Below are 15363 nucleotides of genomic sequence, written 5' to 3'. Positions count from 1 at the left end.
TTAAAAACTTACAATACAAAGCACTTATTTAAAATGTAAATCCCAGCTGAACCGTTTTGTTCCACTGTACAGTGAAGCGACGAGCGGGTAAACCGCATGCCAAAAGCGGAAGTGGCATTGTTAAGCGGTTTATGTGCCACATGTGCGTCTGTCTGTGTGCCCAGCCTCCGTCTGTGTGTGTGTCTATGTCTGCGTCTGCATCTGTGTCTGTGTCTGTTCATCCGTCTCCTCTTTTTTGGCCTTGTTGTTGCTGTTGTTGTGCGTTTGCATGCTAAGCACGTATTTCCGGCATAGTTTTTGCATTCGGTCTGGCCGCCTTTTTCCTTTAGGCCCGTTTTGTGTCTCCATTTGCCTGCGTTATGCCCTCGACCCCAGTGTATTTTCCCAATAACCTTTCCCAGTTTCCCGCACAAGAGTTTCCCCACACACACACACAGCGTTTCCTTGACTGCCATTAGCTTATCCACTTTGGGCACTCCAGCCTCGGTGATTTCAAGTTTTCCCCACATTTCGCATCTAGATCGTGTATTTATGATGGATGCATCCAGTCTGAGTCGGCATCTGCGTCTGCCCCTCCCCCTCCCCAAACCATCCCACCGCAAAGTGCATCGAGCTGCTAAATTGCGCAATGATTCCCACTGACTTGGCATGAGTTGATTTGCCAAAACAAAGCCCAAGAAAAAATGCACAGCGAGAAGATGATCTAGAGATCGAAAATTGTATACAAAAAAAAAATATTTTAAGTGTAGCTTAGGATAATAAAATATTTAAAACGGAGTGGTTGAATTAAGATGCTTTCAAAACTTAGTATTTCATATTTAATTATATTTCATTTTTATTAAATAAAAAAACTAAATTTAAATTAAGCTTAGGATCTTATTATTGGAAAACATAAATAATAATAATAATGGGGATCTAAAAAGAAAAACCTAAAAAGCCTTTATAACATTTTTGTTTTGTTAAAAGATCAAACGAAAAATCTAAAAATTAAGTTTGGGATTTTTTTTTAATATTTTAAGTTTATAAATAATATAAAATATTTGTTTTTCCCAGCTGGGTTCTCTGTGTTTTTTAAGAGCAGTTTTCGAGACGGGATCGATAAAGAAGATAAGTCTGACATCAAGCAGCTGCAATTGATTGCATACCAAGCTTAAATATAACGCATACGCCACGTCTGCCCGGAAGGGGAAGTCACAAATATAGTTCGAATATATAGAAGCTCTGGGCAAAGGGGATAAACAGCCGCATAACTGTCTGCATGAGTGCCGAATGCCATAACAATAAATCGCAGTTGATTCAATTGATGGAGGTTTCGAGGAGGAGGAGGAGGAGGAGTAGATCCAAGTGAAAGAATGAAGCCAGAATCCCTTTTGCACTAACTAAATTCAAACACTTAACGCCTTCTGGCAAATGCCAGCAGATACCCCTTGACCCTTGACCCATCCGTCCGTCCATCCGTCCGTCCACTTCTGACAATCCGCTGAAAACGAAACAGACCGGAATAAAAAAAAAACACAAAAAACGAAATGAAAAAATGCCGAACAAAAAAAACAATTGGAAAAAAATTCACTCAATATTGCTCGCAGCTGAAGCCCCGAAGTAGACAAAAAAAAGTGGAAAAGAGTCCAGACAAAAGGCAAAACAGAGAAGGCCAAGAACAAGCACACAAAGTTAACATGTTCCAGCAGCATATTATGGCTCCAAATAAAAATGTCTAAGCATATATACATTTTTTTAGATTTAATTTATTAATAAAAAAAAATTTAAAATATTTACAATATTTATTTATTTATTATTATATTTATTTAAATATTTTTATTAGAAATACCGACTTTTAAAAATCCCATTTTAATTCATATATTTATTATATTGATACTCTGGATTTTTATTTATTGATGAAAATCAAGTTATGATATGTGAACGATTTATTAGATATTTTAGAGCTCTATACCTATAACACCCACCGCTGCTGTGCGTAAATGTTTGTGTGTTTTTGGGAGGTTAAGAGTTTTCATCGCTTTGGCAGGACTCGAGGGATATGTTTGCCCTCGAAGGGAGCGAAAGTTCAACAAATGTTTTGCCTTGCGGCCGAAGTTGAAGTGGCATGGAGTTTTTGGGCTGCACTTTAAGCCGATTCCTCACAATTGACTTTTTTATTAACTCGTTGGAATTTTTTTTTATAAAAAAAAAGGAAAATGTTTATAAAAATAAAATAAATGTGTAAAGAGACTTTGTATTGGTTTTTTTTTTATTCTAATTATTATTTGTTTATTCCAATATCTAAGATCGTAGATCCTATGTTTTTAATTGAACTTTAATCTTTCTTTTTTCTTAATATTCCACTAAATCTTTGCCTCTTTTTAAATCTTGGACTACCCTTTCCAATTGTCTCTGCTTTTTATATTAATTGTATTTTCCGCGGATTTTAAATGTGTCACGGCAAGACAGAATTTCTTTCGGGGTCACCGCTCAGCTGGTGGTGGGTGGGGGTCACCCGAGGGGTTGAAAGGGGGGCGTGGGAAAGTGCTTCCATGTGTGCATGTCAGCCAGTCACTCGACCAGTCAATTAGCAACGGACGCTTTTCAATTACCGCCCCGCAAATCGAACAGAGAGTCGAAAATACTGAAAGTGGCAGAAAGAGCGGCATGGATACAGCTGCACACACATAGCTATATAGCTATATGGCGAGTGGGCCGAATCCAAAATCCAAATTTACATTTGTCACCAGCTATGTGGGCCAAATACAACACAATATGTGGGCCAGGCCGTTAAGTAATCGGAGGCTGTTTTCAGGAGGTCATCGGCTAATGTCCTTGCAACTTGTTTCTGTGTTTCTGTTTCTGTGTCTGTGCGAATTATGGATCCTTTATTCCGTCCCCCCTTTATGGCCCAGGGGAAGGGGCGGGAGCGTGGGCGTGGCTAATGCTGATTGCACACAGATGGCAGCCATCGCAATCGAATTTTTGTATGTGGTAACAAACGTTTTCCAATTTCGAGGAAAAATACATTGTGTATGCCCGAATGCAAAAGCAAGGGTCGTACATTTTTTTTTAATTTTTGGGGGCATATCTACACACAGTTGAATAACTTGGGAATTTATTTTCACACTAGGTATATTGGATATACTAGATGTACTAATAATAATAAATTAATTATTAAATTGGTTCAGGTTTTAATTATATTTTCTTATTAAATCGAATGCACTTCCTTTCATAGCGACAGCTTTTAATTTGATTTATTCAGAGTGTCTTCTTATTTTTTATTCCTACTTTCTTTACTTTCTTTTTGGGTGGAATCCCATCCCTTCAGCGTAATAAACAGCCAATGGGTCTGGCAATTTTCTCATTAACCCATTACGATGGCCAATACTTTGTACATGATTTTAAATTGGGTTTTTTATTTTTAAATTCTTTCGGGGTAATTCAATTACGAGCGGGGTAAATCCCTTAATCATATGAATATTCATTATGGCTGTCCGGCCGATTTCAATGGGGGTGGTGGGTGGTTTTTTTTTTGGAAGAAAAGGGGTTGAGGATGGGGAGTGAGTGGGCGGTGCATCGATGCAAATGCATTTACCGCACAACTTCCGCCGCAGCGGCGGACCATCGACAAAAAGACGGAAGTGCAGATTTCTGACAGCTTATGTGTGTGTATGTCAGTGCTGGCCTGCATCTGTGTGTGTGTGTGTGTGTGTGCATTGGTGAGAGGACAACAACATCCGACATGAGCGTATCTTTGGCATTGTCTGCTGGTGTCAGTGCAAGATACTCCACACACATTTTCCTCATTTTCATTTTTCCTCGATTCGCCTTCGCCTTGGTCTGCAAATTAATTGAAAATTTTCCTACGTGCATTGCGGCTGTGTGCGTGTGTCCGTATGTCCGTGTCCGTGTGTCCGTATGCGTGTGGTTGGCTGTGTGAGTGCACACGTAGGCCACATTAATGCATGTTTTACAATCGCACACGCCTCGCAATTTCTTACCAACGAAACGGCCAACTTTTTGGGGACAACTGTACTTAATGACACTCGCCATAATGCATTTAAAGCATTCGCAATTTTATTGCCAACCAAATGGCCAGGATAATGCCTAGGATAATGTCTGAATGTGTGTGTGTGTCAGTTTTCTTATTTAAGGATGCCTGGGCGAATATTTTGAGGGGGGAAGAAAGCAAAGGAAGTTCCGGTAGCCATTTCAACTATATTTAATGGAAACATCTGAACGTGACTGAAAACTAATTTTCGTATGCTTCAATTTAAGCCAGCTGCTTTTGATATCTTAATAAACGTGACTGCATTTCTGACAACTAACTTAATATTTAATTAAATATATATTATTTCTCATAAATGCAAGACTTGAATTATTAAAATGTTTCAAAAATTAATTTCTTGATTATTATTAAGCTTAGAACCTCTTAATTGATATCAAATATTTTCTAAATATTTCTTATATCTCTTCTTAATAATAGTTTTTAAATATTTTATGCGAAAACTTAGTTTTTAATAAAGATAAGGTATTTTTTTTAATAATAGTTTCCAAATATTTAAGGCGCAAGTTAAATACTAGGTTCTGAATTTCCCTGCTGCTTGTTATAGTTTTTCGGTCAAACTTCCCCGCTATTTTGCCATTGCAATTTAATGCGGCATTTAAATGTCAATGCGAGTCCTGTTTACTACTTCCGTTATTGTCCCTTTGGTTTTTGGTTAGTGCTTTTCGGCCAGATCGTTTGCATAGGCAATAAAAAAGTTTTCCACTCAAAGCACGTGTCCTCCTGCGAGAAGAGCAAGTTTTTACAGTCGGACCAAAAAAAAACAAAAACAGCAAGAGTTCATAAGGCCAAGGTAAATGAAAAACCAATCCAAAAAAAAACACGGATGCTGCAATTGAATTTAAATGAAAAATCCATTTAATTGCTTTAATTAATGGCACCCCACTTTTGAAATTGGTTCTGTTTAAAGGCTTTTTTTCGGGTGAGGCCATCGAGGAATACAACAATAACAACAACAACAACAACTTGTGCCCTGCATAAAGGAAACCACTGAATTTCAATTGAAAATCGATCAGTCAGTGGGTTTTTGTGTGCTGTTGCTTGGCTTAAACTTCCGTTCGGCGCTGGAAATTATGCTATGAACTATGCATAGCCTCGGTCTGCTATCTGCTATCTCTTTCCCCTCCTCACCCTCTATAGTCATCTCTCTCACTCTCTGATTTTACCGCCCACCACCCCACTCTCTCACTCTTTTTGAGTGGTTTTTGGGTTTCTGTGGTTTGGTTTCGTTTCTGGCAGTGGGTTAAAGCACTTGTTCTTTTACTTTCCCCGCATCTTCCCCCTTTTTTTGGCAGATATAAACAATGCACTGTATCCATCTCTTTCATCCGATTGCTACCCATCTCTCTCTCTCCCTCTCGTTTTCTGGTGCATCAAAATCAAAATCGAAATCTATCTGTGTGAGCAATTGTCACGTTTATTGATAGAACCGCCACCGATGTTGTTCTTCGCCATCGATTGTGTCCTGAAAAACGTTTGTGGGACTGTGCCCACAAAGGACAATGGCTGTTCTCCACTGAAGAATGCGCAAAAGTAAACAAGATACTTGGGAGGCCCGAACAATTGAATACCTAAGCAGGCGGAAATATTACCATTTTCGTGGTTTTTGGATTTACGGCTTAACATTTCTGCTAAGTTTTCCATTTTAAATTGCAACTAAACATCCAAAAATGACTTTATAATAAAGTGAATGGATTTTGTTTTAAAAAAAAGATTTAAAAATAAAACCTACCGATAAATAAGCCGAAAATTGTCAAATATATTAATTGTATTCCATTGGAAAGTTAATTTTATATTTAAAATATGTTTTATTGTTTCGAAAAAAATATCGATTTTATTAAATAAAATTTAAATTTGTAGATTTTTTTTGCCTCTAAAATAAAATATTTGAAAAATCATCTTTCAGTAACAGACTTTCAAAAAACACAAGCCAAACAGAAATGAACTTTTCCAAATGCAATTTTACTTGCTGACTCACTGGCTCATCGAAAATGCCCAAGAGCAATCACATAAATTAAACTGCAGTCTAAACAAGCGAACGATTATTAAGTAATAAGCGATTCGGGTCAAAGCGATCATAGTTCATGTGGCACTCATGAATCATGCAGACACCTCGGCCACGCCCCCTTTCAATCGGATTCGATTCGATACGATTCGCTACAATTCGATTCGAATCCACCGACAGCAATGACTTGAGCAATTATTGACAAATTGCGAGGCGGAGACAAAAGGAGCTAGGGGATTGGGAAATGGGGAATGGGAATTAGGTATTGATGGTAACTACATCGGGCAATCGCTTCATTACACCTCAAATCGCCCACTCACACACTTACACACCCACTCACACACTCACTCACCGAAGCCAAAGTCATTTTCCTTGTCAATTGGCCAATCCATTCAATAATTCAGTGCGTGGCCCCAACTCAAATAGTTCCTGTGTGCAAAGGGGCGGCTTTATAAATCTTGGCTTAACCCACAAGTTTGAACTTTGGCCGCAGCTTGTTGACCTTCCCTCGGTTTTCCTCTCTCTTTTTTTGCCCCCATTTTATTTTCCTTTTGCCTCAACACCTCAAGTCAAGTAAAATCAACTGTCATGCAGTTTTAAACAGTTTACGGGGCGTATGAGCGATATTTACTGAAGCGTTATATTCGCAGCTAGAGTGTGTGTGTGTGTGTGCCTTTCTCCCGCCCCTTTTCAGGTCGCGAAAGGGGAGTGGCTGCTGTGACACGACACCCCCTTCCACCTTCACTCTCCCTTGGGGGCGTAGCGACAGGAAATTTAATTACAAGACAAAATGTCGACGATATCACGATATAAATACGAAATGCAAACAGACGCACATTGAACAGCTGCACAGAGAGAAAAAAGGGGGTGTCTCTCGGTTATTTGTTTGTAAAATTTTGATATATTTTTTACATTTTTAACCAAAACTCAGCATCCAATAATTCAAGAAATAAAATGTTATTTATAACAATAAAACAGGACTCCCAAAAAACGAGACGTTGATCGTATAGCCAAAAAATGAGTTTAATTTAAAGTCAAATATTTAAGAATTTATTATGCCTTAAATTTTTTTTTTTAATGAAAGCTAAATATTTGTTCTTGAATATTTTGTTCATATCCTGCATTTTTGTTGCTGTGTACAAGACACATTTAGATGGTTAGATGATGCGAGTATATATACATTAGTATGACATTTTGCCGGCGATACAACCTCCTCCGCTGTCAATGTTTCAGAGCCTCGGGGCTTTTGGCCTTTTGTCAGCGGGCTTTTGCGATATTTGCAACCCAACTTTTGCGCGATTAACATGCACATGCATTTTCCCCTCGCAGTTCAGAATGGGGTTGTTGACTTGCAACTGCAGTCTCGGGATTTCAGATTTCAGCTTCCCTTCCTTTTTTTTCGACACTTTAGTGGCCAGAATATTCAATGTTTCATATGGCCGAAAACAACTCTCTCAGTAAATTGTGTTTAAATTGCAAATTGCCAAAATGGTGTTGCCAGTTGACAAAACCAAAAATTCAAACTGGCAGCCGCAATGATAACAAAAGTGGGGAATGGAGAATGGAAAGTGCTTCCCATCCTTTTTGGCAATGGCAATTTCTGGTCTCGTTCTCATATTTGTAAATATTTGCATTTTTACGCTTGTCGCCCACTCGAGCGTGTGCAATCGAATTGCATTCGCATTGGCACACTCACTCACACACACAGTTGCATTACAGACTTTGTCTGTGTGTGTGTGTGTAATGGCGTGCGAACAAGATATCCTTCCACTTTCCCCCCATTTTCCACCACCCAGGAGAAAAGCAGCGAGGGTTTGACCAACATTTAAATGGACGCTTAACTCGGGGGGCCAGCAAAATGGGCCTGCGAATGGTCGAATCTGCATCCCATGGGTTCCTCTTGGAAAGGGATGTGATACAGCGTTCTATGTCATATCGAAAATATCGATTTGCATAAATATAGCAATTTAAATCAACAAAAATAACATTGCATAAAAATTGAAGATTTAATAAAGTCAAATTCCTCATCTATAAAATGTGAAAAATATTTATAAATAATATTTTTCCTGTACATCCGTAAATCCCACATAGAAATGGAAAATTTTAGGAAGCCATATTCTTTATTTGTAAAATATCAATTTTTAACTGTTTCTTTAATTTTAAAATAATAAAATATCTATTTATATTCTATTTCTAACTGTGGAAACATGAATCACTAATTAGATAAAATGAATTATTCTTAATATTTAAACAAAGCAATATTGTTCGATTTTAAGTACTTTACAAAAGACCATAAACAAAAATGCGGTGCAAAATGTTCACTGAATATATAAGCAGGGGGAATCAGAATCTCCGTTTCCCTAAATTTATTTAACAAAATTCTATGGCTGACCATTGTCCGACAACAATTAATTTGTAATTTCATTTCAGTTTGAATGGGTTCGCCCTTTTTTTTCGTTTTTTTTAGCTGGCGAAAATTTAATCAATTTTAGCCGAGCTAGGTGCAATGAATTTTCATTTGGTCAAATATTTGCATTTCACTTTAATTAGTTGCAATAATGTTGGAGCCCCGCCAACACGCAAATATTTAAACCAATTCCGGCTGCCAGGATAATAATAATTCACAAGGATTCAAAGGGAGAGTGTGTGTGTGCTTGTCTAATATTGTGCTAATGAAGCAGTTTTTCAGTGTGAACTATGAAATTGCAGAAAAATTACAAAAATAGCATTTTTTTATAATATTTATTTAAATATGATTTTTTTATAAGATTTATTTTATATTATAAATTTTTTCTCTTGAAGAAGATAATAATAACTAGTTTACAAAAATAAAGCGAGGTAGGAGGATTTTCCAAGCGGAGAGGAGATTGAGAAGACAAACAAAACCGTTCAATTGGCGACCATTTTCCCAAGGATGCACCACTCACACAGACACACACACTCATGTACGTGATTGTCAGCAACACTCACACACATACCCACTCCCCTCGCAAACACACACACGTACATATACCCTACCCTCACATTTTGTAACCAAATCGAGGGAAAAACCCATTGAAATGCAAGGGAAATGAGCTAATTATGCGGGGATCGCATTGGCAAGCAAACACACCATAAAAAATCCGCAAACAAAGGATGAAAATTGGGTGGAAATTCGCCATTGCACTAAGGTCATTTTCAGCAATCATTTTCAGCTTTTACTAAGTGAGCTCTCTATGTAGTGAATAACTATCGCTATGCAGCTGATTAACCAAACTGCGGCAGGGCATTTCTTTTTATTTATAAGTAAAATGATTGTAATTTAGTCAATTCAAATTATTAAGGTTTTTTGACAATAGTATCCTATTTTTGGGTGGGTTTTCAATTGTAATTTAGTCAATTTAAGACGCACAGCCATAAAACCAACTGTTTTGTGCAGCTAATTACCTAATCTAAAGTTCCCCATCACTTTTGGGAAAATTAAAATTTTCACCAATTTTTACATTTTTGATAAGGGGTGACATCATGATTTTTTCGAAAAATGGCAAAAATTAAAAATTTTCCGGTTTAAATGCCAATCGTTTGGGAATTTAATAACGAGCTCAACGAGGTACGACACCATATTTGGATCATTATTTCCATTTTTATGGCCAAAATACTAACAGTAAATCCTACTTTTTTTTGGGTAAAAAATCAAGATCTTGATTTTTGGTAAAAATTAGATTTTTTTATTATGGATTTTTCACTGTAACTTGGTCAAAAATGGTCCCAAATCAAAAAGGCGCACTGGTTTGTGCAGCTTACGACCTTATAATTAATATCAGTGCATTTTCCGACTTATTTGACAAAATTAAATTTTGGCCAAATTTTCGCTTTTTTTGTGCAGCTAATTACCTAATCTAAAGTTCCCCATCACTTTTGGGAAAATTAAAATTTTCACCAATTTTTACATTTTTGATAAGGGGTGACATCATAATTTTTTCGAAAAATGGCAAAAATTAAAATTTTCCGGTTTAAATGCCAATCGATTGGGAATTTAATAACGAGCTCAACGAGGTACGACACACCACATTTGGATCATTATTTCCATTTTTATGGCCAAAATACTAACAGTAAATACTACTTTTTTTTAGGTGAAAAATCAAGATCTTGATTTTTGGTAAAAATTTGATTTTTTTATTATGGATTTTTGGCTGTAACTTGGTCAAAAATGGTCCGAAATCAAAAAGGTGCACTGTTTTGTGCAGCTTACGACCTTATAGTTAATATCAGTGCACTTTCCGATTGATTTGACAAAATTAAATTTTGTCCCAATTTTCGCTTTTTTTGTAAGGGGTACCATCATAATTTTTTCGAAAAATGGCAAAAAATTTAAATTTTTAGTTTGGAACGCTAATCGATTTGGAATTTTATTACGAGATTAACAATGTATCACATTACAAATTTCGACCATTTTTCACATTTTTATTGAAAAAAAACTAATTGTTTTGGGCAAAAAATGAGTATCTTTTTATTGCGGTTTTTCAATCATAACTTAACGATCCCCATCCCTTTTAAAAAAAATTACGTGTATCACCCATTCAAGGGGAGATCAATTTAGCGTGACCCCTTTACCAATAGATTATTCCCTTTAATCGGCACTATTTAATGCCAGTCGGACAGCCCCTGTTGCAGTTGGAGGTTCGAGTTGTCTTATCGGCGCATTAGGACTACTGACATATTTTGGCATTTCATCGGGGCTTTCCTTTCCCTTCCCCTTCCCCTTCGCCCCTTCTGAGTTGCACTTAATCCTGCTGCCGCTTCTTGTGTTCGCTGCATAGTTTTCGGGGCAGCTGGCTGCCGGTTGCTGATGTTGCAAGTTGCTGGCTGCTGGTTGCCGGTTGCTGGTTGCTCGTTGCTGATGTTGCTGTAATGCCGTGAGCTTATAGGACTTTAGTGGCGCTTATCACATGCCACCAGCAGCCGCTGCTTTTTGGCCCAATGTTTTCATATGCGAAACTATAAAACAACAAAATCAACTTTTTATTTTTGCATATTCGTGTTGGCTTTTGATGCCGTTGCTTGCCCACCCCCTCAACCCCCTTTTAACCAACAACTTTGGCCAAACAAAGTCAAAGGATTTTTGTTTGGTTTGGCCTGTTATTTTTTTGTTCCCTCCATATATATATTTTTTGCAACTATTTCGCGGTTTATAGTTTATAGCGAAAGAAAAAACCGCAAATTGGTATGGTTTTCGAATTTCGGTTTAAGCTATTGGGGCTGAAAAGTTGTCCATAATTAAATTAATGATATTTAAAGTAAAGTCTGTATAATATTTGGATTCCTTTTTTTAAATTCCCCTTTATAGGATTGCATTTGCGTGGTTAGGGGATTTTAACCCAAGACAACCACAATTTTAGACCCGAAATGTCCTTAAAATGTTCCCCCAAAATCGGATTTCGTCGAAGCTCCATTAATAATTGAATTGCTTAGTTTGCTGCGTTTCTGTAAATAGATTAACCTTCTTCAAACGAGGGAAAGCGAGAAACATCAATGGAAGTGGGCCTCGTGTTTTGCCTCATCCCGATCCCTTTCGGCAGTTCATTAATATATCAAAGCTGTAATCTCAGCGAACCCCATTTCCCACACACTTTCCCACACCCATTTTCATTGCTTTTCCATCGCTTTTCCCCCCGGTTAGCACGTAAAACGCTTTTAAACGGAAACTTATAAACACAACGCGCTAATTATTTTTCGGCATGCCTGTTTTCTATCCCTCTCTCTTTCTGCGGCTTCTTGCCATCTCTTTCGTTTGGGTTGCGTAACAAAATATTCGCGCTGCGGTTGTGTGGAGAAAAAACTTATCCACCCACCGCAACCCACTAAGTTGTTGTCTAATGCCTGCAGACAGACATTTTCATTTTGGCCTGAGAATTCGCAAATTTCCGAATTTCCTAGGCGATGGGGGAAAATATCACATTCAGGGTCTGTAAGTTCGACAGGTAAAATGGCAGATAACTTACCATTTAAGGGGGCTTTAATTATAATGGAAATGGGTATGGGAAATGGAATAGGAAAGTCTGATTAGAATGGAAATAAATCAGCTGCAACTAAGTTGTAATTAGAATTATCTAAAGTCTGTGATGAAAATAAATATTTATGTAGTATAAATAAATAGTATTATAAATAGTTTTAAATTGTCCAGAATTTTTTTAATGCATTTACAATTTTGAAATTTTCTTTATATATTTAAAATGAAAAATCAGATTAAAATCGTAATTCTTATAAAATATTTTTTTACCAAACAAAATTGTAAAACTTTCTTATTTTCTTTCCGTTTTTTAATATTTTCCTTCTTTATTTACATAGTTAAATAATCCTTAAACAAACTTGCTGGAATATTTTAAAGCCAAATCGATATAGTTTCGCCTTGTCAGATTCCCTCTAAGATGTGCGAAAATTCACAACTTGTCCATAGTTTATGAAGTGTTTTATTCGGGCCATGAACCATAACTGGCCAACTTGTTGTCATCGTTTTGCGGGCTCATCGAAGGGAGGGAGTGGGAGGTTTTTAGAGGTTTTGGGGGAGAGACAACGTGCTCAAGACATTAGCGGGGATTCCCCTGGCGGTGCCACACCGCCCCCTAATGCTTTTTCCCGCCAACAGGGGGCGTTTCTGTGACGGCATTCGCCATTTCCGCTTCCGCTGCACGTACGTGTGGCACTTGGCCTAACTACTTGCCACACAGAGAGACCTTCGAGGTCACGCCCACGCACACTGGGAGAAAACTCGATTCGATTTAAGAAAATATAAAAATTGTAATTTGAAGACAAAAAAATTTAACAAAACTAAATACTTTTAAAAATTCCGAATTTTGGAAAAAAATTGTTGTTTTTCATATTTTTTATGCATTTTTTTTCTGTGCATAGGAAAAACCGCCTAAATGTGTGTGTGCAACCATGTTTGTTGTTCTTGTAGATGGTTTAGTTTTCGCTGTTTGTTGTTGTTGTTGTCAGCTCGTTTTTGGCCTGGCCGCTTATTGTAGTTAAGTTTTATGCCGCCATTTTCTTCCGCTTTGCGTGTTGCACGTACTTTGCCCCTTCAGATCTGTGTTTTTTTGGCGTTTTTTCCACTCGTACTTCCCCTTTACCAACACCCACCACCCACTTCCTTCCCCTTTTCTCTTTCTCCGCTGCACTTAATTCCATTTTCACTTTCTTTAATGATGCTCAATTTTTTGCATCATTAATCTTTAGCGATTTTCAGCTTTGCCGCTGACTGACGCGGCGTCTCAACGGGGTTTTCCCTGCACTTCCCTGCCCATTTTTCACGCCCCCATTTTCCACCTATTTGCCCCACGAAGCACCAGGTCCTTCCCTTTCCGTTCTGCGGGATGCCTCAGCTGTTGGCCCTAATAAGTATGCTACAAAATTTGTAATTACAATTTCAAGATAATTTGCTGTGAGTGCTGCGAAAATCTTCATAACTCTGCCATCAGAGGTTTTTTTCTGGATAGGATGGCTTGAATGTTTTATTAACCGCTTGAGAAAATATAACCAAATGCTAACCTTTTTAAAATCTTTATTATTTTAGTGAGAGATGAAAATGCAGTTTATTTGTTTGAAAATAATAACAATATTTCAATTACGATGGAAATATTTCACCGTTTAAATTTTAATGCATTTTTTGTACATACCGTCCCATAAATCACTTCTTACAACGTGCAGAAACTGTATTGAATTTTAAGAAATTACCAAACCACTTCCGTCTGCCACTTTCGATAAATCAATCGCTTAGGAATGTGGCAATTCTATTGAATTTTAAGCTGTTTTTCGAATTTGTGTCAACTCATTAGAACCGGGTGAAAAATGGAGCCTATGGCAGTGGACCTTGATTGATGAACCCATCGATTATTAAATGCCACACTTTGAACTCCTCTGCTCGCTGGGCGATTTTGATGCTGTGGTCATGGCTCGATGGACTGGAGTGTTGCCGTTCGAAATTGATTTGATTGCCCCCCGTCTTGGTTTACTATTTGGTTTCGGGGATACGAAACCCCCTCCGTGATCCTCAGAACTCGCATTGTTTATGCTATTTTTTTCTACTTTTATAGTTTTCTATTTTTATTTCATACAATATTTCCACTTCGCTCTCGTGCTGCTCGGCTGCTTGGCTACCCGTCTGCTCTTTTTTGGCTCGCCCGTTTTCTTTTAACAACTTTTTGCTGCTGTTTTTATTTGAAGTTTGCAATAAAATAAAAGCCACATGGAGCTGGGGGATTAGTGGGGCGTAAAGCGGGGCATGGTCGGCATGGTCGGCAGCCAGGAGCAGAGAGCTTGGCCCGAATGGCCACGGCCCTCGGCCACAGACACGGACATGGAACGCGCAACTATAAAGCAAAAAACCTCATTCATATAATTTATGTGTGGCTCCCCGGGGATGGAAACGTGACACGTGTGGCGATGTCCTCTGGCTTTGCGATAGATTGTGGTTTGGGCATCAAAAAAAAATCATAAAACCGATAAAACTTCCAAACATGTTTCAATATTTTTTTTTATCTATCTGATTTTTTGAGAAATAAAATTAGCAATTAATAATTACATGTCCAAAAATAAGTTATTTAAACGTTAATTCATTTTTTTAAAACTATAAACGATAACTTTCTCGATAAATCAATAGATCACTCGATAAAAATCTAAATTTTATAATATTTGTAATTTAAATTTTCAATAATTTGTAATTTCTTTTCCTAAAAAATTAGTCGATATATCTAAAATCATATTCATTGATTATTCTATCAGAATTTGTTTAGATAACTGCAGCGATTAATTCGATATTTATTTTCGATAATCCCCCAGGAAAGGTCCACCCCTAGAACATTCGCAGTCCGAGCCAAAACGGCTCCTGCTTTACTTCTGCTGGTTGCATTTTATTTTACCATTTCGTTTCGTCCACGCTTGAATTTATGAATTTCGACTCGCTGGCCCCGCCATGCCACGCCCTCCGCCCCCTCTTTTCGGCATCCATTGTTGGCCCCGCACATATGCGGTTTTATATATTGACACTTAAAATTTATGGGACTTAAAAATCTACAAAACGCTGCCACGTTTTGTCCTGCAAAGTTGGTTTAGAGCTCTGGGTTTCAGTTTCAGCGGGATGATGCAAAAAGGAGGCGGGGGGGTAGGTTTCAGGGTTGCGGTGCTCGGTGGTCTCTTGCCTCTGACAAAAGCTTGGCACGCCTTTTGTCCGAAACGAGAAAAACGGGTGGGGAGGGCGAGAAACAGCAGTCAAGGCTGTGAGAAGTCAGTTGACAGGAGTGCGGAAAGTGCAAAAACTAAGCAGCAAATCGTG

At 37.8% G+C, this 15363-nt stretch overlaps 1 protein-coding gene across 1 annotated transcript in view; it reads right to left on the bottom strand.

The window, feature by feature from the left end:
• The window catches only part of LOC108068128 (uncharacterized), a 61333-nt gene that overhangs the window by 34315 nt on the left and 11655 nt on the right, over positions 1-15363 (bottom strand). The window lies entirely within an intron of this gene.

The sequence above is a fragment of the Drosophila takahashii genome, chromosome X (genome assembly GCF_030179915.1).
Source record: "Drosophila takahashii strain IR98-3 E-12201 chromosome X, DtakHiC1v2, whole genome shotgun sequence".
Classification (NCBI taxonomy): Eukaryota; Metazoa; Arthropoda; class Insecta; order Diptera; family Drosophilidae; genus Drosophila; species Drosophila takahashii.
Note: the sequence above shows the minus strand (reverse complement) of the source record. Positions and strands in the feature narration are given on the sequence as shown.